At 38.3% G+C, this 22944-nt stretch overlaps 1 protein-coding gene and 1 pseudogene across 2 annotated transcripts in view; both read left to right on the plus strand.

The window, feature by feature from the left end:
• LOC144660581 (uncharacterized) overlaps window positions 1-22944 on the plus strand; it is a 162358-nt gene that overhangs the window by 129196 nt on the left and 10218 nt on the right. The window lies entirely within an intron of this gene.
• LOC144660596 (ZP domain-containing protein-like) lies at window positions 14916-22412 on the plus strand (annotated as a pseudogene). The gene is made up of 7 exons (XR_013572117.1): window positions 14916-14982; window positions 17830-18210; window positions 19572-19765; window positions 20277-20406; window positions 20575-21160; window positions 21315-21613; window positions 22276-22412. The product of XR_013572117.1 is annotated as a ZP domain-containing protein-like (transcript).

Below are 22944 nucleotides of genomic sequence, written 5' to 3' on the forward strand. Positions count from 1 at the left end.
TAGACGGCAAAGGTCTTCAACCACATCAACTAGGACTCGGAACTAGACTTTAGGGCTGATTTGAAGGCGGTCATGGCGATATTCGGCTTGAACTCTTCCTTGGCTGGAGACTTAGAAAAATTCTGTTGTAATGTCCGGGGGTATTGGTTCCCTTTATAACGATTTTTTCCACATCCGGGGTATTACATTGTGAATAAGATGGAAAGGTTGCAAAGAGCGCAGCTGATGGTCGAAAGGAAATCACTTCAAACCCTTATGTGAGTAGAATTCTCTTCATTTGATGATTATTTTGCCGTTTGGCTAAGCTAGCAATCAGAGCGGCCTGTGATTCGATAGTCAGCAGCAATTCGATATGCGGGGTTTCCGGCCGTGAATTGACATGAACTATGACCGAATGGTCTCGCTGAGTCATGAATTATTTAGTTATTTTAATCCCGAATTCGTTGAAAATGAAGCGATCGTCGATGTAAAATGCTTTCTGATAGTTCATTTTAGACCATGCATGGATTTAGAAAGCTTCAGTCCATCTCTCGCTCCGGCGCTTTAAAAATTTGTTTTCATTTGATGTTATTTCATGTTGTAAACAAGTTAATTAAATTGGTAGAATTCATGATTTGAACAAAATGCCGTAAATGCAGTCTTTTTGGTTCATAAAGAGATTTATTAGAGTAATTTACGTTGAACATGAGCTATAACTAGTCGATTCATTCAAAGCTTCTTGCAAAAATATGTCTTTAGAACTAGAGCTGTGTCAAAATCTTTAGACACCTTTTGTTAAATCAAGACAGATTGCTCAAAGGAAATGCGAGTTAAGACAAATTTTGGATCAAGTATTCCAACAAAGTAGTGATTTCACTCTCGTGTGCCCGTCCCAATGTCAAAATTAGCTGATATTCTTGTTTACTGTAAGGTTTAAAGGTTATATTATGTGTGTGTGTTTTTTTCTTCTCAGTGAAGTCTCATAGATTAGAGCTTTTTCAAGGAGACTTCACTGGAGCTAATTCATTAGTCCTCAAATATGGCTCTTTGAATCCATTCTTTTCCAATTCGATGGATTTAACGTTCAATTTGTGGTCTATTTTGGGTTGAAGTGAGCTTCAGAGGAGCGTTAGGGCGAACAGAACATATTCTTGTCCACAATCTGTCTTGATTTAATAAAAGGTGGCTACAGTCTGGCTGTCAAGAAAATTGAATGGGGTTGAGATTTTTTTTTTTTTTTTTTTTTTTTTTTTTTAAGGACATGGGAGATTATTTGGCTTATTTTCAGTGGAAATGAAGTGCTTTCAATTTTATACTCATGGCTTTTATCCCTTCTACCTACCTACCCCCCCCCCCCCCCCTTCCATTTACTTTTGGTTAGTTTACCCAGGCTCCAACTCGCCATATCTACCGAACTTTGAATTCTAATGGCGCGCGCTGACTTGTAGAACAGAGGTGATCTAGTTTTTTATTTTGCTGTCTAAAGGAAGTTTGCCGGAGGACATCATTAAGTCCTATGAAGGTGGAAGTCTAACGATTTGCAAGTTTTGCGTCGGCTGTTATTGTACCTTAGAACAAAGCTTTAACGGGTTGAACTCTTGACTCGGTACAGTTTTGCTAGGTACAAATAGCGTTGTGCTTGCTTTAGACGGCAAAGGTCTTCAACCACATCAACTAGGACTCGGAACTAGACTTTAGGGCTGATTTGAAGGCGGTCATGGCGATATTCGGCTTGAACTCTTCCTTGGCTGGAGACTTAGAAAAATTCTGTTGTAATGTCCGGGGGTATTGGTTCCCTTTATAACGATTTTTTCCACATCCGGGGTATTACATTGTGAATAAGATGGAAAGGTTGCAAAGAGCGCAGCTGATGGTCGAAAGGAAATCACTTCAAACCCTTATGTGAGTAGAATTCTCTTCATTTGATGATTATTTTGCCGTTTGGCTAAGCTAGCAATCAGAGCGGCCTGTGATTCGATAGTCAGCAGCAATTCGATATGCGGGGTTTCCGGCCGTGAATTGACATGAACTATGACCGAATGGTCTCGCTGAGTCATGAATTATTTAGTTATTTTAATCCCGAATTCGTTGAAAATGAAGCGATCGTCGATGTAAAATGCTTTCTGATAGTTCATTTTAGACCATGCATGGATTTAGAAAGCTTCAGTCCATCTCTCGCTCCGGCGCTTTAAAAATTTGTTTTCATTTGATGTTATTTCATGTTGTAAACAAGTTAATTAAATTGGTAGAATTCATGATTTGAACAAAATGCCGTAAATGCAGTCTTTTTGGTTCATAAAGAGATTTATTAGAGTAATTTACGTTGAACATGAGCTATAACTAGTCGATTCATTCAAAGCTTCTTGCAAAAATATGTCTTTAGAACTAGAGCTGTGTCAAAATCTTTAGACACCTTTTGTTAAATCAAGACAGATTGCTCAAAGGAAATGCGAGTTAAGACAAATTTTGGATCAAGTATTCCAACAAAGTAGTGATTTCACTCTCGTGTGCCCGTCCCAATGTCAAAATTAGCTGATATTCTTGTTTACTGTAAGGTTTAAAGGTTATATTATGTGTGTGTGTTTTTTTCTTCTCAGTGAAGTCTCATAGATTAGAGCTTTTTCAAGGAGACTTCACTGGAGCTAATTCATTAGTCCTCAAATATGGCTCTTTGAATCCATTCTTTTCCAATTCGATGGATTTAACGTTCAATTTGTGGTCTATTTTGGGTTGAAGTGAGCTTCAGAGGAGCGTTAGGGCGAACAGAACATATTCTTGTCCACAAATTTGCTCAAAGGAAATGCGAGTTAAGACAAATTTTGGATCAAGTATTCCAACAAAGTAGTGATTTCACTCTCGTGTGCCCGTCCCAATGTCAAAATTAGCTGATATTCTTGTTTACTGTAAGGTTTAAAGGTTATATTATGTGTGTGTGTTTTTTTCTTCTCAGTGAAGTCTCATAGATTAGAGCTTTTTCAAGGAGACTTCACTGGAGCTAATTCATTAGTCCTCAAATATGGCTCTTTGAATCCATTCTTTTCCAATTCGATGGATTTAACGTTCAATTTGTGGTCTATTTTGGGTTGAAGTGAGCTTCAGAGGAGCGTTAGGGCGAACAGAACATATTCTTGTCCACAATCTGTCTTGATTTAATAAAAGGTGGCTACAGTCTGGCTGTCAAGAAAATTGAATGGGGTTGAGATTTTTTTTTTTTTTTTTTTTTTTTTTTTTAAGGACATGGGAGATTATTTGGCTTATTTTCAGTGGAAATGAAGTGCTTTCAATTTTATACTCATGGCTTTTATCCCTTCTACCTACCTACCCCCCCCCCCCCTTCCATTTACTTTTGGTTAGTTTACCCAGGCTCCAACTCGCCATATCTACCGAACTTTGAATTCTAATGGCGCGCGCTGACTTGTAGAACAGAGGTGATCTAGTTTTTTATTTTGCTGTCTAAAGGAAGTTTGCCGGAGGACATCATTAAGTCCTATGAAGGTGGAAGTCTAACGATTTGCAAGTTTTGCGTCGGCTGTTATTGTACCTTAGAACAAAGCTTTAACGGGTTGAACTCTTGACTCGGTACAGTTTTGCTAGGTACAAATAGCGTTGTGCTTGCTTTAGACGGCAAAGGTCTTCAACCACATCAACTAGGACTCGGAACTAGACTTTAGGGCTGATTTGAAGGCGGTCATGGCGATATTCGGCTTGAACTCTTCCTTGGCTGGAGACTTAGAAAAATTCTGTTGTAATGTCCGGGGGTATTGGTTCCCTTTATAACGATTTTTTCCACATCCGGGGTATTACATTGTGAATAAGATGGAAAGGTTGCAAAGAGCGCAGCTGATGGTCGAAAGGAAATCACTTCAAACCCTTATGTGAGTAGAATTCTCTTCATTTGATGATTATTTTGCCGTTTGGCTAAGCTAGCAATCAGAGCGGCCTGTGATTCGATAGTCAGCAGCAATTCGATATGCGGGGTTTCCGGCCGTGAATTGACATGAACTATGACCGAATGGTCTCGCTGAGTCATGAATTATTTAGTTATTTTAATCCCGAATTCGTTGAAAATGAAGCGATCGTCGATGTAAAATGCTTTCTGATAGTTCATTTTAGACCATGCATGGATTTAGAAAGCTTCAGTCCATCTCTCGCTCCGGCGCTTTAAAAATTTGTTTTCATTTGATGTTATTTCATGTTGTAAACAAGTTAATTAAATTGGTAGAATTCATGATTTGAACAAAATGCCGTAAATGCAGTCTTTTTGGTTCATAAAGAGATTTATTAGAGTAATTTACGTTGAACATGAGCTATAACTAGTCGATTCATTCAAAGCTTCTTGCAAAAATATGTCTTTAGAACTAGAGCTGTGTCAAAATCTTTAGACACCTTTTGTTAAATCAAGACAGATTGCTCAAAGGAAATGCGAGTTAAGACAAATTTTGGATCAAGTATTCCAACAAAGTAGTGATTTCACTCTCGTGTGCCCGTCCCAATGTCAAAATTAGCTGATATTCTTGTTTACTGTAAGGTTTAAAGGTTATATTATGTGTGTGTGTTTTTTTCTTCTCAGTGAAGTCTCATAGATTAGAGCTTTTTCAAGGAGACTTCACTGGAGCTAATTCATTAGTCCTCAAATATGGCTCTTTGAATCCATTCTTTTCCAATTCGATGGATTTAACGTTCAATTTGTGGTCTATTTTGGGTTGAAGTGAGCTTCAGAGGAGCGTTAGGGCGAACAGAACATATTCTTGTCCACAAATTTGCTCAAAGGAAATGCGAGTTAAGACAAATTTTGGATCAAGTATTCCAACAAAGTAGTGATTTCACTCTCGTGTGCCCGTCCCAATGTCAAAATTAGCTGATATTCTTGTTTACTGTAAGGTTTAAAGGTTATATTATGTGTGTGTGTTTTTTTCTTCTCAGTGAAGTCTCATAGATTAGAGCTTTTTCAAGGAGACTTCACTGGAGCTAATTCATTAGTCCTCAAATATGGCTCTTTGAATCCATTCTTTTCCAATTCGATGGATTTAACGTTCAATTTGTGGTCTATTTTGGGTTGAAGTGAGCTTCAGAGGAGCGTTAGGGCGAACAGAACATATTCTTGTCCACAATCTGTCTTGATTTAATAAAAGGTGGCTACAGTCTGGCTGTCAAGAAAATTGAATGGGGTTGAGATTTTTTTTTTTTTTTTTTTTTTTTTTTTTTTAAGGACATGGGAGATTATTTGGCTTATTTTCAGTGGAAATGAAGTGCTTTCAATTTTATACTCATGGCTTTTATCCCTTCTACCTACCTACCCCCCCCCCCCCCCCTTCCATTTACTTTTGGTTAGTTTACCCAGGCTCCAACTCGCCATATCTACCGAACTTTGAATTCTAATGGCGCGCGCTGACTTGTAGAACAGAGGTGATCTAGTTTTTTATTTTGCTGTCTAAAGGAAGTTTGCCGGAGGACATCATTAAGTCCTATGAAGGTGGAAGTCTAACGATTTGCAAGTTTTGCGTCGGCTGTTATTGTACCTTAGAACAAAGCTTTAACGGGTTGAACTCTTGACTCGGTACAGTTTTGCTAGGTACAAATAGCGTTGTGCTTGCTTTAGACGGCAAAGGTCTTCAACCACATCAACTAGGACTCGGAACTAGACTTTAGGGCTGATTTGAAGGCGGTCATGGCGATATTCGGCTTGAACTCTTCCTTGGCTGGAGACTTAGAAAAATTCTGTTGTAATGTCCGGGGGTATTGGTTCCCTTTATAACGATTTTTTCCACATCCGGGGTATTACATTGTGAATAAGATGGAAAGGTTGCAAAGAGCGCAGCTGATGGTCGAAAGGAAATCACTTCAAACCCTTATGTGAGTAGAATTCTCTTCATTTGATGATTATTTTGCCGTTTGGCTAAGCTAGCAATCAGAGCGGCCTGTGATTCGATAGTCAGCAGCAATTCGATATGCGGGGTTTCCGGCCGTGAATTGACATGAACTATGACCGAATGGTCTCGCTGAGTCATGAATTATTTAGTTATTTTAATCCCGAATTCGTTGAAAATGAAGCGATCGTCGATGTAAAATGCTTTCTGATAGTTCATTTTAGACCATGCATGGATTTAGAAAGCTTCAGTCCATCTCTCGCTCCGGCGCTTTAAAAATTTGTTTTCATTTGATGTTATTTCATGTTGTAAACAAGTTAATTAAATTGGTAGAATTCATGATTTGAACAAAATGCCGTAAATGCAGTCTTTTTGGTTCATAAAGAGATTTATTAGAGTAATTTACGTTGAACATGAGCTATAACTAGTCGATTCATTCAAAGCTTCTTGCAAAAATATGTCTTTAGAACTAGAGCTGTGTCAAAATCTTTAGACACCTTTTGTTAAATCAAGACAGATTGCTCAAAGGAAATGCGAGTTAAGACAAATTTTGGATCAAGTATTCCAACAAAGTAGTGATTTCACTCTCGTGTGCCCGTCCCAATGTCAAAATTAGCTGATATTCTTGTTTACTGTAAGGTTTAAAGGTTATATTATGTGTGTGTGTTTTTTTCTTCTCAGTGAAGTCTCATAGATTAGAGCTTTTTCAAGGAGACTTCACTGGAGCTAATTCATTAGTCCTCAAATATGGCTCTTTGAATCCATTCTTTTCCAATTCGATGGATTTAACGTTCAATTTGTGGTCTATTTTGGGTTGAAGTGAGCTTCAGAGGAGCGTTAGGGCGAACAGAACATATTCTTGTCCACAAATTTGCTCAAAGGAAATGCGAGTTAAGACAAATTTTGGATCAAGTATTCCAACAAAGTAGTGATTTCACTCTCGTGTGCCCGTCCCAATGTCAAAATTAGCTGATATTCTTGTTTACTGTAAGGTTTAAAGGTTATATTATGTGTGTGTGTTTTTTTCTTCTCAGTGAAGTCTCATAGATTAGAGCTTTTTCAAGGAGACTTCACTGGAGCTAATTCATTAGTCCTCAAATATGGCTCTTTGAATCCATTCTTTTCCAATTCGATGGATTTAACGTTCAATTTGTGGTCTATTTTGGGTTGAAGTGAGCTTCAGAGGAGCGTTAGGGCGAACAGAACATATTCTTGTCCACAAATTTGCTCAAAGGAAATGCGAGTTAAGACAAATTTTGGATCAAGTATTCCAACAAAGTAGTGATTTCACTCTCGTGTGCCCGTCCCAATGTCAAAATTAGCTGATATTCTTGTTTACTGTAAGGTTTAAAGGTTATATTATGTGTGTGTGTTTTTTTCTTCTCAGTGAAGTCTCATAGATTAGAGCTTTTTCAAGGAGACTTCACTGGAGCTAATTCATTAGTCCTCAAATATGGCTCTTTGAATCCATTCTTTTCCAATTCGATGGATTTAACGTTCAATTTGTGGTCTATTTTGGGTTGAAGTGAGCTTCAGAGGAGCGTTAGGGCGAACAGAACATATTCTTGTCCACAATCTGTCTTGATTTAATAAAAGGTGGCTACAGTCTGGCTGTCAAGAAAATTGAATGGGGTTGAGATTTTTTTTTTTTTTTTTTTTTTTTTTTTTTAAGGACATGGGAGATTATTTGGCTTATTTTCAGTGGAAATGAAGTGCTTTCAATTTTATACTCATGGCTTTTATCCCTTCTACCTACCTACCCCCCCCCCCCCTTCCATTTACTTTTGGTTAGTTTACCCAGGCTCCAACTCGCCATATCTACCGAACTTTGAATTCTAATGGCGCGCGCTGACTTGTAGAACAGAGGTGATCTAGTTTTTTATTTTGCTGTCTAAAGGAAGTTTGCCGGAGGACATCATTAAGTCCTATGAAGGTGGAAGTCTAACGATTTGCAAGTTTTGCGTCGGCTGTTATTGTACCTTAGAACAAAGCTTTAACGGGTTGAACTCTTGACTCGGTACAGTTTTGCTAGGTACAAATAGCGTTGTGCTTGCTTTAGACGGCAAAGGTCTTCAACCACATCAACTAGGACTCGGAACTAGACTTTAGGGCTGATTTGAAGGCGGTCATGGCGATATTCGGCTTGAACTCTTCCTTGGCTGGAGACTTAGAAAAATTCTGTTGTAATGTCCGGGGGTATTGGTTCCCTTTATAACGATTTTTTCCACATCCGGGGTATTACATTGTGAATAAGATGGAAAGGTTGCAAAGAGCGCAGCTGATGGTCGAAAGGAAATCACTTCAAACCCTTATGTGAGTAGAATTCTCTTCATTTGATGATTATTTTGCCGTTTGGCTAAGCTAGCAATCAGAGCGGCCTGTGATTCGATAGTCAGCAGCAATTCGATATGCGGGGTTTCCGGCCGTGAATTGACATGAACTATGACCGAATGGTCTCGCTGAGTCATGAATTATTTAGTTATTTTAATCCCGAATTCGTTGAAAATGAAGCGATCGTCGATGTAAAATGCTTTCTGATAGTTCATTTTAGACCATGCATGGATTTAGAAAGCTTCAGTCCATCTCTCGCTCCGGCGCTTTAAAAATTTGTTTTCATTTGATGTTATTTCATGTTGTAAACAAGTTAATTAAATTGGTAGAATTCATGATTTGAACAAAATGCCGTAAATGCAGTCTTTTTGGTTCATAAAGAGATTTATTAGAGTAATTTACGTTGAACATGAGCTATAACTAGTCGATTCATTCAAAGCTTCTTGCAAAAATATGTCTTTAGAACTAGAGCTGTGTCAAAATCTTTAGACACCTTTTGTTAAATCAAGACAGATTGCTCAAAGGAAATGCGAGTTAAGACAAATTTTGGATCAAGTATTCCAACAAAGTAGTGATTTCACTCTCGTGTGCCCGTCCCAATGTCAAAATTAGCTGATATTCTTGTTTACTGTAAGGTTTAAAGGTTATATTATGTGTGTGTGTTTTTTTCTTCTCAGTGAAGTCTCATAGATTAGAGCTTTTTCAAGGAGACTTCACTGGAGCTAATTCATTAGTCCTCAAATATGGCTCTTTGAATCCATTCTTTTCCAATTCGATGGATTTAACGTTCAATTTGTGGTCTATTTTGGGTTGAAGTGAGCTTCAGAGGAGCGTTAGGGCGAACAGAACATATTCTTGTCCACAAATTTGCTCAAAGGAAATGCGAGTTAAGACAAATTTTGGATCAAGTATTCCAACAAAGTAGTGATTTCACTCTCGTGTGCCCGTCCCAATGTCAAAATTAGCTGATATTCTTGTTTACTGTAAGGTTTAAAGGTTATATTATGTGTGTGTGTTTTTTTCTTCTCAGTGAAGTCTCATAGATTAGAGCTTTTTCAAGGAGACTTCACTGGAGCTAATTCATTAGTCCTCAAATATGGCTCTTTGAATCCATTCTTTTCCAATTCGATGGATTTAACGTTCAATTTGTGGTCTATTTTGGGTTGAAGTGAGCTTCAGAGGAGCGTTAGGGCGAACAGAACATATTCTTGTCCACAAATTTGCTCAAAGGAAATGCGAGTTAAGACAAATTTTGGATCAAGTATTCCAACAAAGTAGTGATTTCACTCTCGTGTGCCCGTCCCAATGTCAAAATTAGCTGATATTCTTGTTTACTGTAAGGTTTAAAGGTTATATTATGTGTGTGTGTTTTTTTCTTCTCAGTGAAGTCTCATAGATTAGAGCTTTTTCAAGGAGACTTCACTGGAGCTAATTCATTAGTCCTCAAATATGGCTCTTTGAATCCATTCTTTTCCAATTCGATGGATTTAACGTTCAATTTGTGGTCTATTTTGGGTTGAAGTGAGCTTCAGAGGAGCGTTAGGGCGAACAGAACATATTCTTGTCCACAAATTTGCTCAAAGGAAATGCGAGTTAAGACAAATTTTGGATCAAGTATTCCAACAAAGTAGTGATTTCACTCTCGTGTGCCCGTCCCAATGTCAAAATTAGCTGATATTCTTGTTTACTGTAAGGTTTAAAGGTTATATTATGTGTGTGTGTTTTTTTCTTCTCAGTGAAGTCTCATAGATTAGAGCTTTTTCAAGGAGACTTCACTGGAGCTAATTCATTAGTCCTCAAATATGGCTCTTTGAATCCATTCTTTTCCAATTCGATGGATTTAACGTTCAATTTGTGGTCTATTTTGGGTTGAAGTGAGCTTCAGAGGAGCGTTAGGGCGAACAGAACATATTCTTGTCCACAATCTGTCTTGATTTAATAAAAGGTGGCTACAGTCTGGCTGTCAAGAAAATTGAATGGGGTTGAGATTTTTTTTTTTTTTTTTTTTTTTTTTTTTTTAAGGACATGGGAGATTATTTGGCTTATTTTCAGTGGAAATGAAGTGCTTTCAATTTTATACTCATGGCTTTTATCCCTTCTACCTACCTACCCCCCCCCCCCCCCCTTCCATTTACTTTTGGTTAGTTTACCCAGGCTCCAACTCGCCATATCTACCGAACTTTGAATTCTAATGGCGCGCGCTGACTTGTAGAACAGAGGTGATCTAGTTTTTTATTTTGCTGTCTAAAGGAAGTTTGCCGGAGGACATCATTAAGTCCTATGAAGGTGGAAGTCTAACGATTTGCAAGTTTTGCGTCGGCTGTTATTGTACCTTAGAACAAAGCTTTAACGGGTTGAACTCTTGACTCGGTACAGTTTTGCTAGGTACAAATAGCGTTGTGCTTGCTTTAGACGGCAAAGGTCTTCAACCACATCAACTAGGACTCGGAACTAGACTTTAGGGCTGATTTGAAGGCGGTCATGGCGATATTCGGCTTGAACTCTTCCTTGGCTGGAGACTTAGAAAAATTCTGTTGTAATGTCCGGGGGTATTGGTTCCCTTTATAACGATTTTTTCCACATCCGGGGTATTACATTGTGAATAAGATGGAAAGGTTGCAAAGAGCGCAGCTGATGGTCGAAAGGAAATCACTTCAAACCCTTATGTGAGTAGAATTCTCTTCATTTGATGATTATTTTGCCGTTTGGCTAAGCTAGCAATCAGAGCGGCCTGTGATTCGATAGTCAGCAGCAATTCGATATGCGGGGTTTCCGGCCGTGAATTGACATGAACTATGACCGAATGGTCTCGCTGAGTCATGAATTATTTAGTTATTTTAATCCCGAATTCGTTGAAAATGAAGCGATCGTCGATGTAAAATGCTTTCTGATAGTTCATTTTAGACCATGCATGGATTTAGAAAGCTTCAGTCCATCTCTCGCTCCGGCGCTTTAAAAATTTGTTTTCATTTGATGTTATTTCATGTTGTAAACAAGTTAATTAAATTGGTAGAATTCATGATTTGAACAAAATGCCGTAAATGCAGTCTTTTTGGTTCATAAAGAGATTTATTAGAGTAATTTACGTTGAACATGAGCTATAACTAGTCGATTCATTCAAAGCTTCTTGCAAAAATATGTCTTTAGAACTAGAGCTGTGTCAAAATCTTTAGACACCTTTTGTTAAATCAAGACAGATTGCTCAAAGGAAATGCGAGTTAAGACAAATTTTGGATCAAGTATTCCAACAAAGTAGTGATTTCACTCTCGTGTGCCCGTCCCAATGTCAAAATTAGCTGATATTCTTGTTTACTGTAAGGTTTAAAGGTTATATTATGTGTGTGTGTTTTTTTCTTCTCAGTGAAGTCTCATAGATTAGAGCTTTTTCAAGGAGACTTCACTGGAGCTAATTCATTAGTCCTCAAATATGGCTCTTTGAATCCATTCTTTTCCAATTCGATGGATTTAACGTTCAATTTGTGGTCTATTTTGGGTTGAAGTGAGCTTCAGAGGAGCGTTAGGGCGAACAGAACATATTCTTGTCCACAAATTTGCTCAAAGGAAATGCGAGTTAAGACAAATTTTGGATCAAGTATTCCAACAAAGTAGTGATTTCACTCTCGTGTGCCCGTCCCAATGTCAAAATTAGCTGATATTCTTGTTTACTGTAAGGTTTAAAGGTTATATTATGTGTGTGTGTTTTTTTCTTCTCAGTGAAGTCTCATAGATTAGAGCTTTTTCAAGGAGACTTCACTGGAGCTAATTCATTAGTCCTCAAATATGGCTCTTTGAATCCATTCTTTTCCAATTCGATGGATTTAACGTTCAATTTGTGGTCTATTTTGGGTTGAAGTGAGCTTCAGAGGAGCGTTAGGGCGAACAGAACATATTCTTGTCCACAAATTTGCTCAAAGGAAATGCGAGTTAAGACAAATTTTGGATCAAGTATTCCAACAAAGTAGTGATTTCACTCTCGTGTGCCCGTCCCAATGTCAAAATTAGCTGATATTCTTGTTTACTGTAAGGTTTAAAGGTTATATTATGTGTGTGTGTTTTTTTCTTCTCAGTGAAGTCTCATAGATTAGAGCTTTTTCAAGGAGACTTCACTGGAGCTAATTCATTAGTCCTCAAATATGGCTCTTTGAATCCATTCTTTTCCAATTCGATGGATTTAACGTTCAATTTGTGGTCTATTTTGGGTTGAAGTGAGCTTCAGAGGAGCGTTAGGGCGAACAGAACATATTCTTGTCCACAAATTTGCTCAAAGGAAATGCGAGTTAAGACAAATTTTGGATCAAGTATTCCAACAAAGTAGTGATTTCACTCTCGTGTGCCCGTCCCAATGTCAAAATTAGCTGATATTCTTGTTTACTGTAAGGTTTAAAGGTTATATTATGTGTGTGTGTTTTTTTCTTCTCAGTGAAGTCTCATAGATTAGAGCTTTTTCAAGGAGACTTCACTGGAGCTAATTCATTAGTCCTCAAATATGGCTCTTTGAATCCATTCTTTTCCAATTCGATGGATTTAACGTTCAATTTGTGGTCTATTTTGGGTTGAAGTGAGCTTCAGAGGAGCGTTAGGGCGAACAGAACATATTCTTGTCCACAATCTGTCTTGATTTAATAAAAGGTGGCTACAGTCTGGCTGTCAAGAAAATTGAATGGGGTTGAGATTTTTTTTTTTTTTTTTTTTTTTTTTTTTTTTAAGGACATGGGAGATTATTTGGCTTATTTTCAGTGGAAATGAAGTGCTTTCAATTTTATACTCATGGCTTTTATCCCTTCTACCTACCTACCCCCCCCCCCCCCTTCCATTTACTTTTGGTTAGTTTACCCAGGCTCCAACTCGCCATATCTACCGAACTTTGAATTCTAATGGCGCGCGCTGACTTGTAGAACAGAGGTGATCTAGTTTTTTATTTTGCTGTCTAAAGGAAGTTTGCCGGAGGACATCATTAAGTCCTATGAAGGTGGAAGTCTAACGATTTGCAAGTTTTGCGTCGGCTGTTATTGTACCTTAGAACAAAGCTTTAACGGGTTGAACTCTTGACTCGGTACAGTTTTGCTAGGTACAAATAGCGTTGTGCTTGCTTTAGACGGCAAAGGTCTTCAACCACATCAACTAGGACTCGGAACTAGACTTTAGGGCTGATTTGAAGGCGGTCATGGCGATATTCGGCTTGAACTCTTCCTTGGCTGGAGACTTAGAAAAATTCTGTTGTAATGTCCGGGGGTATTGGTTCCCTTTATAACGATTTTTTCCACATCCGGGGTATTACATTGTGAATAAGATGGAAAGGTTGCAAAGAGCGCAGCTGATGGTCGAAAGGAAATCACTTCAAACCCTTATGTGAGTAGAATTCTCTTCATTTGATGATTATTTTGCCGTTTGGCTAAGCTAGCAATCAGAGCGGCCTGTGATTCGATAGTCAGCAGCAATTCGATATGCGGGGTTTCCGGCCGTGAATTGACATGAACTATGACCGAATGGTCTCGCTGAGTCATGAATTATTTAGTTATTTTAATCCCGAATTCGTTGAAAATGAAGCGATCGTCGATGTAAAATGCTTTCTGATAGTTCATTTTAGACCATGCATGGATTTAGAAAGCTTCAGTCCATCTCTCGCTCCGGCGCTTTAAAAATTTGTTTTCATTTGATGTTATTTCATGTTGTAAACAAGTTAATTAAATTGGTAGAATTCATGATTTGAACAAAATGCCGTAAATGCAGTCTTTTTGGTTCATAAAGAGATTTATTAGAGTAATTTACGTTGAACATGAGCTATAACTAGTCGATTCATTCAAAGCTTCTTGCAAAAATATGTCTTTAGAACTAGAGCTGTGTCAAAATCTTTAGACACCTTTTGTTAAATCAAGACAGAATTGTTTAATGACCTTTTTATATTCTGTGTTTGCTAGAAAGGAGACATAGCAGCACATGCAGAATCAACAGAACGACATAAAACGTTCGATTTAATATTCTTTTATGTGACTGATTGGTTTAAATCGAGTTTGAGCCAGCAGTTTGATCAACATATCTCCTGATTTCTGTAAAAAAAAAGCGCGCTTTTACACTGGCTGCGCGTGTAAACACATTAATAAACGTGAAGAATTAAAGTTTTTCGGGCTAAAACTCTGGACTAACTGAAGGCATGCATCTTCTTTGCGCTCACAAACCGCGGATTGTGACTAATTAAAAGACAAAAATTTAACAAAAAGTAAATTACACGTTTTTTGTAGTATATAGCTGATTATTTTTGATATATAAGGCAGATAATCTCGGTACGCCTGTTTTAATTGACCGGCATGACCCAGGCTGTCACGACAATACCAAACTTGTACGATAACTGCAGAAACATTGTATATACGTACAATTAAGGAAAGCAATTCGAATACACTGACAAAATTAATTTGACCGAGAGTTTGCCGGGAAATGTTAAGGGTGCTCCTTGAATTATGTAACATTTTTAAAGTAATATATTAACGTGGTCTCAAGGTATTTGTAATATAATAAGAGGCTTCATTTATTTATTGTTTGATTTCTGACTTATTTGGATAAGCTAGCTCGAGAAAAAACCCGTCAACGTGAATCCATTAACCTGATAACACGTACACTTTCTGCTTCGCACAACGGGCGAAACTAAAGTGATTTTCACCGTGATCGTTTTTGGAAATCGAGCCACGTCTTGATATTTCTAAGAGAAATTTTTTAAAAGATTTATCCTGTTCTATATCTGCCATGACTGTTCCCCACTGGTTGTCTGTATTCCTCGTGGGGTTCACATTTTTGGTGCTACGGAGTAATTGTCAAGGTGAGTTGGTTTAACTCTTCTCCAGTAATACTTAAAATAATTGTACACACTGTAGAGCCAAAATATAGAGCCAGGATTAAAGTGTCAAAATTTTGTCTTGCTCGAACGAGTTGTGTTACCGCGGTATAGCCGATAAATTTGCCACTATAAACATGCGATAAGTAAGGGACGCAAATTGAGCAATTTTTCAGAATTCTAACCTCAATACTATGGAGATAATAACATATTAAACATCCAATAACGTTTTAATGCCAGGTCTTTAGAAATTAAATTTAAGATCTCCTTAGCGTATTTCCAGAATTCGCTAGCTAGTCGAAATGTTTTTCCCCTGTTTATATCAGGACCATAATTAGTCAAAAATTACAAATACCTCAAGCGTTAAGCAACAATTAAACTTGATCAAGTAATTTTTCAGAATTTTAACCTCAATACTATGGAGATAATAACATATTAAGCCTTCATTAAAGTTTTAATGCCAGGTCTTTAGGCATTAAATTCAGGATATTATTATATATACTCCTATTTAAAAGGTGTGTTCCCAGAATTCGCAAGCTGGTCGAAATGTTTTTCCCCTGCTTATATCAGGACCATAATTAGTCAAAAATTACAAATACCTCAAGCGTTAAGCAACAATTAAACTTGATCAAGAGAGGATGAAAGATTACGGTTTAAAGGAATAAAAACAGGAATCAGAAAGTGAATTTTCGCTTTCTTTGTATTAAATATATTCGTCCAAGTATAAGCGAATAACTCCTACTACATAGACTGTGGAAATAATGAGCCAAATATATAGAGGTGACTGAGGCAAAAAATATGGGAGTTAGTATTAAAAACACGAAAATTGGACACTAAACTCTGCGTATGGGAAATCTAAAATCTTTAAATACAAAACCGACAATGTATTTTCTGGCAAAAAGAACAAATTGAGACAAAATTATTTCGATGATAGAAGCTAATTCCGTTCTGTATTATGCCACTCTTTCGTATCGCATGTATACGGAAACGAAAATTCAAATGCGAAATGAGTGACACCAATTTAATTTCAAAATACCTGACTTTTTTTTATCCAAAATAAAAGTTCGCCTTTTAGAAAATAAGTCCTAAGATAGTATAAAGAAGCCTTGAACATGCTTTCTTCTGTTGTAAAGCGCTTATAAAGTGACGACTTCTAGAGCACACAAGAAGTTTAGAGAAAAACATTCCCCTGGGATCGGGCAATTTTTCCAGTTGCATTTATATAGTGTCGCTCGTAAAGTTCCTCGTCGGGATGCCTTTAGCAAGATGGATTGACAATGATTGACATTACTCTAAAAAGCCAATTAAAATGACTTTCGTTTCGCGACACTCGTGAGGTCGTGGAAATAGCACGCGTGATGTAATGCATGCGTCATCACTGTTTAGCAAAAACTTGCTTTTCTGGAAATCGAACGTTTTGCCAGGGGCCAAGTCAACCCCCGTCAGCTCTGAGGGTAAATAATTTCGATTGATTGATTGATTGACTAACCTCCAGTTTGTGGTATTTGCACCCTACCATTGAAGCGCATCAAATAAATTTGTCGAACACTCTTTTTTCACGGAATTCTTTAACAATTTGATCAGAATTTTGCAACGTGTCGGATAAACTTATAAAATGAAATGTATAAATAATTAGTTGAACAATGCGTAAATGCGCTCTATCGTTTAGGCTACTTTTTTCTTTTAAGAGGGTCTGAATGCGGTTTAGTGTTTAGTGTTATTTTCCCATAATTTTTAGTGTTTGCTGTTACATTGGCAAATTTTTTAATGTTTACTGTACGTTTTCGGAGAAAATACTGTTAAGTGTTAGGAGGTTTTTGCATGAAACATTTCAGCATTGTCAATTCTTATCTGCTCTTCAAAATCGGATAAAATCACTCTTACTTAGAGAAAATTTTCGGATTTCTCCTCGAAATTCTTCGGTAGTATTCAGACATCTTCGACAGTCTTTGAAAATCTTCGGCAGTCTTCGGAAATATTCGGTAGTCTTCGGAAATCTTGCAAACTGATCGGAAATCGTCGGAAGATGGCCGAAAACTTCTTCATATACTAAACAAAATAATATTGGCCTTTTTGGAGCCTTTTTTATTCTTTTAATTTGGAGAAAATTTACTGTTACAGTCAATGTTTTACTGTTAGTGTTAAAATGCCTAACCTTTTACTGTTTCATGTTACAGAGCCAAAAAATTAATTGTTTAGAGTTATCGAGGTGCCCTTCATTCAGACCCTCTTTAAACGCAAGTCTAAGAACATTTCTTAGCCGTCCTTTACAAAACAAAAGGCGAAATGGCCCGATGGTTTGTCCTTTTTCAATCTGAAATAGAACGTTGTCTTTACATATTCAGCCGGAGCAAGTTCGAGACTTCACAGCAGTGGTGTCGGGAGCAAAAAAGCCACAAGAAGATAGCATTGACCTGCGATGAAGAAAGATGAGTAAGCTTCAATGATACAAAACGGCAAATCCCTCTTCCGTTAAGCAATTTTTCGAGACTCTCCATCAGTACGAAACGCGCGTTTGCTTTTACTTCTAGATCTGGCGGGGAGTGAAGTTAAATGCCGAAAAAAATTGTAGAAGAATTGTATCATGCCCTGTTATCCTCTTTTGTTTTTTTTGTTTTTGCTTTGTTTTTATGCCACTCCGTAAAGAAAATATAACAGCGCAAAAAAGCTTGCCCTGTTCGCAGGCTACACCTTTCTGAAATTGATTTATTGATTTAAAAAAAAACAGCGGCTAATGTTTGATTTGTTCGTATTTATAAAGGAGCGCACTTCTCTTGTATTGTGAAAAATGATAATAATTCTTTGTGTTTTTATCCAATATTTTAGGGGTGTGCCCTAGTAACTGGATTCACGCACAAGGTTCCTGCTACAAGTTCTTTTCCAAGGCCTTGAATTGGAATGCAGCAAAATCCGCCTGTGAAGCACTCGGATCCAACCTTGTCGTAATTAATTCACAAACTGAACTTCAAGCACTTACCTCAAAAATACCAGACGCCCTGCACACGTGGATTGGCTTTCACAGGAATCCTAAAGACAAGTCACGCTGGCTGTGGGTTGACCAATCACCGGTAACATACACTCACTGGTATAAAGGAGAACCTAACAGTCTTAGCGAGGAGTGTGCTGAAATGTATGCTAATCGATATGGAAGGAAATGGAACGACGCCGGGTGTTCAGCTACGTTTTCGTACGTTTGTGAAACCAAAGGTACATCTTGCGCTTGTTGCATACTGAATTTTGAAAGCAAAAGAATGAATGAATGAATTAATTAATTAATTAATTAATTAATTAATCAAGACAGCATTGAAATTTATTCTTAATTTGGTTGCGTGTCCAAAATAACACGTGTGCATGAGAACTTGTCCCATTCCTCTCCGAGAAAAACGAGCAGTCTTAGTCCATAGCCGTGGAAATTTAAATGCCCTAATAATTAACATGTTATACGACCACATGTAATACGACCAACTAAAAAACTTCTTCCCTGTTCTCTTCAAATTGAACAGCATGTAGTCCTGTTACATTAACATTTCTTTGCGGTCATATTTTTGTAGAGTGTCCAAACGGTTGGATTAATATGCAAGGTTCCTGCTACAAGTTCTTTTCCAAGGCTTTGAATTGGAATGCAGCAAAATCCGCCTGTGAGGCTCACGGATCGAAGCTCGTCATGATAAATTCACAAGTTGAACTCCAAGCACTTACCTCCAAAATACCAGACAGTCATACATGGATTGGTTTGTATAGGAATCCTAAAGACAAGTCTCGCTGGCTGTGGGTCGATGGAACACCAGTAACGTACACTCACTGGGCTAAAGGAGAACCTAACGGTCTTCACGAGGAATGTGGTGAAATGCGTTCTAAGTCGCACAGATGGGAATGGAACGACCTGGGATGTTCAGCTACGTTTCCGTACGTTTGTGAAACCAGAGGTATGTTGTGTTTGACTTCAAAATAAAAGAATCTGTTATTTCACTTTACTTAGTTGTCTGTCATCTCTTTTTTAATTGCCAGCCAACACCTGCCAGAAGCTTACTCTGAAGGGTGGCGTAAGTGTTTCTCCTTCCAGCTGCCTCTCATCCAAACAAATGTACGGATCAACTTGTTCTTTTACTTGCGCCCGTGGATATCAACTCAGCGGTCCTTCGTCTACTCAGTGCGGACGAGGTGGAGCGTGGAGCGGACAAGTGAGCACAGTCAGCTGTAAAGGTATGATTAATTCGCTGTGTATTTTATAAACATCTTTACGATATTTGCCATTACAGTTAACTCTCGCCTTGCGGACACCTCGCTATTACAGACACCCGGTTATTACGGACAGGAGTTGCAGTCGCGGCAAAAAAGAATTACTGAAAGTTACTCTCGCTACTACGGACATCTTATATTACGGACACCAAATTGTGGTCCCGAAGGTGTCCGTTATAGAGGGAGTTGTCTTTAAACATTGGCGTTAGGAAGAATTCTAGATATCAAAATTTAAGTAGTGCTTGGCCAAAAAAAAGTCACGCAAAAATTGGGAAATTGATCGCAACCATAAAGAAAATTACTGCATCTATTTTCTATTTTATTTTCAGTGATAAAGTGTCCAGTTCTTACAGTCGGCCGCCTTGTCAAAACGTCTCCCAACAACTGCGTGACGTCACAGATGACTACAACACGAAATGCTCGTTCTCATGCCCACAAAGATACCAGCTACAAGGTCCCTCTTATAAGCAGTGTGGCGCAAATGGCCAGTGGACGGACAGTGCTAAGTCAGTCTCATGCACTGGTGGGTTTTAATGCTTACATCGTGATTATGACTATGTTGGTAATGTGTCAGTATAAAGCATGCTATGCTTAACTTTACCATGTTAAAAGTATATCTCCTCAAATAGATCGACTCCTTCATCAATCTTGCCTCCAAAACTCTCATGTTATTTTACTTCCATTTCAGTGGTAAAGTGTCCAGCGCTTACAGTCGGCCGCCTTGTCAAAACGTCTCCTAACAGCTGCGTGACGTCACGACCGAACATCAACACGACTTGCTCATTCTCAAGTCCACAGGGATACCAGCTACAAGGTCCCTCTTATAAGCAGTGTGCGGCAAATGGTAACTGGACGGAGAGTGCCAAGGCAGTCTCATGCACTGGTGAGTTTTGCGATAACTTGTTTCAGTCCTCATTATTCATACTAAGTTGGTTTTCTTTCAAAATCGGGCAATGGTACGTCGTTTTACTTCTTTTGGAGACAGATAATGATCGGCTATTAACACAGAAGCTCACAGACAATCTTTCTTTCAGATATTGACGAGTGTGCTGTGTCAAATGGCGGCTGCCGGCAGTCACAAGTGTGTTAATACTGTAGGAGGCTACAAATGTGGATGTCCAGACCCGGAACTGAGCTTATCATTGAATAACAAGACATGTCACGGTAACTATCGATTAAACTATGGTGATACCATAGAGTGCACTGTTTCCGCATCTTCAGCTCCCAAAGTAATGATACTAAAGAATATTGATCTACACTTGCATTTACAACATTATGGGTTTGTTTGTTTCTTTAATGACAAGACAGTTAATAGATTTTGTATCATTTTAGCTCCAGGTGTTGGTGTTCAGTGCAATAATGAAAACATGACCATCATCATTCCCAAGTCGCTCCTCCGTGGTATTGACCGTGAGCATCTTCGGCTACTGGACACCACATGCAAAGCTAAAGAAACCAGCTCTCACTTCTTTCTAACAACATCACTGACCGGCTGTAACACAACTCGCAGGCACACACCTACAGCTATCGTTTACTCCAACGCAGTCTTGGAAATCCCAGTGGCTGCAGAGGATGTCGTGACACGCGTACGTGAAATAGAAATACAGTTTAGCTGTTTCTATTCCAAATATGGCGTTGTGTCATCGGTTGGTTGGAAACCAAGTAACAGAAAACTTCTGTTTAGCGATGAAGGGAAAGGAAACTTCACACTCTCTCTGAATATGTTTCCAGACAAGAGATTCGTAAGTCCTTACACAAAGGATGATTTCCCTGTTGCTGTGGTGCTGCGCAAGCTTCTGTTCTTTGAGGTATCAGTGACATCAGGTGACAAGCAGCTGTCAATCATAGCTGATCGATGCTATGCCACGCCCACTCAGGATCAGACGAATTCCTTGAAGTACGAGTTTATAAAGAAAGGGTATGTGAAGAATTGTTTTCACGAATTTCCCCGCCAGTGAGACTAAGCCATGTGTAGAAGGTCTATAGAAATTAGCTTCGTTAGATCTTAGTTATTTTGCTTGAATTGCTTCCAGTGTTGAACTGTAGGGAGTGTGACAAAATATTTTCCTTAGATGCCCAAAAGACGTTACCGTGAAGTACCATTCTGCACCATCTGTCAGCGCACAGCGGTTTAGCCTGGAAACCTTCAAGTTCATTGCTGACCATCCATTTGTGTTCGTTCACTGTCACGTGACTGTATGCAACGCAACCGACCCAGACTCCCAGTGTGCAAAGAAATGTCCATCAAGTGGCCGAGGAAGGCGCGCAGTTAGTGATCACGTGACTGACGTGTACTTTTTGGCCCAGGGCCCACTCCACCTGGCACGCGGGAAACGAGATGAGAAGCGCGAGAATGTTCTGGACAAAAGTGGTAGGTAGACAGAGTAGCAAAATGAAAAAAAAATGTAAAACTTAAATTGAAAGAGACCTATACTGAAACGCCACCAAATATACAGCTTAGTTAAACAAACAGATTCTATAGAGCAAACCAGAAGCAGTAGTTTTGAAATAAAGTGCAGGATTGCAAGGATTGAAATGGAATATTTAATTTATTGTCAGGATTCATGCGACAGCTTGGCCTTTCTTGCTGTAATTTTTGTGTTTAGTTTATATTTTTTTGCTTGTAACACTTTTTCCTTTTAACTTTAAGATAATAAATTAAGCTTAAGGCAAGCTCCTGGCAATAATCATGAAAACACGATATCCAACCGGGACAGTACTCCTTTAGACTGCAATAATTCAGGAGTGCCTATCGACCTTCTTTTAATCAAAAAAGGTTTATCTCATTCCCAATCAACAAACTGATCTCTTAATTAAAACTACTTTAAAAAAGTTATCTTAAACCCTGCATATCAATATGTCCATGTCAAATGATTTCGGCTGTAATACGAGATTTGTTTTTATATCCTTGCCTGTTGCAATATTTTGATGCTCTGCACGCGTAACCAGTGTGGCGATTTTTGCAAGCTCCAATCTAGCAGTTGCAAAAGAAGTCATCTTACGTTTTTGTCATTTGTATGTCTATCCCTTTAGGTTCCAGTCCCGCCTTCACGATTTCTCTGTTTGTGATGTGCATTGCTTGCTTGGCGGGAACAGTGCTGATAATCTTCAAGAAGTCACGTGGCAAGCCTGCTGGATATGCTGTGCTTGTCAGTGGCGATCAGGAGTGAAAGCACGCTCAAAGTAAACCACAGGCAGCCCAAGCTAACGATAAGAGCAACAGTACTCTATAAGACTCAATTTATAAGGATTTGTATGGGAATGAAACAGTTTTCTTTTACGATATAAAAATTCGAACATTTTATGAATAAGCAAGAACACGAAAGAACACGAAACTGCAACAGTGTAAGTCAATTTTATTCATAAAACGTTCGAATTTCTATGTCGTAAAAGAAAACTGTTTCATTCCCATACAAATCCTTATAAATTGAGTCTTAGAGTACTGTGGCTCTTATCGTTAGCTTGGGCTGCCTGTGAGTAAACAACTGGACTTGACTGATTGTAAGGGTACTTGAGCTTGAGATGAACACATATAAGATTGATCGCTACTCTCGATAAGATAACTGCAAGTAGTAAAAAGATTACTCTCGCTAGTTTACTTCATATTTCTCAAAAATTTTCCTTAGCTTTATTGCAGGCCTTCTTTAAAAAAGCTTGTCACGCAAATTCTCCTATTTTGTACGTAGTACATAATGCGTGACT

The sequence above is a fragment of the Oculina patagonica genome, chromosome 7, assembly GCF_052425735.1.
Source record: "Oculina patagonica isolate OP01 chromosome 7, crgOcupat, whole genome shotgun sequence".
NCBI lineage: Eukaryota > Metazoa > Cnidaria > Anthozoa > Scleractinia > Oculinidae > Oculina > Oculina patagonica.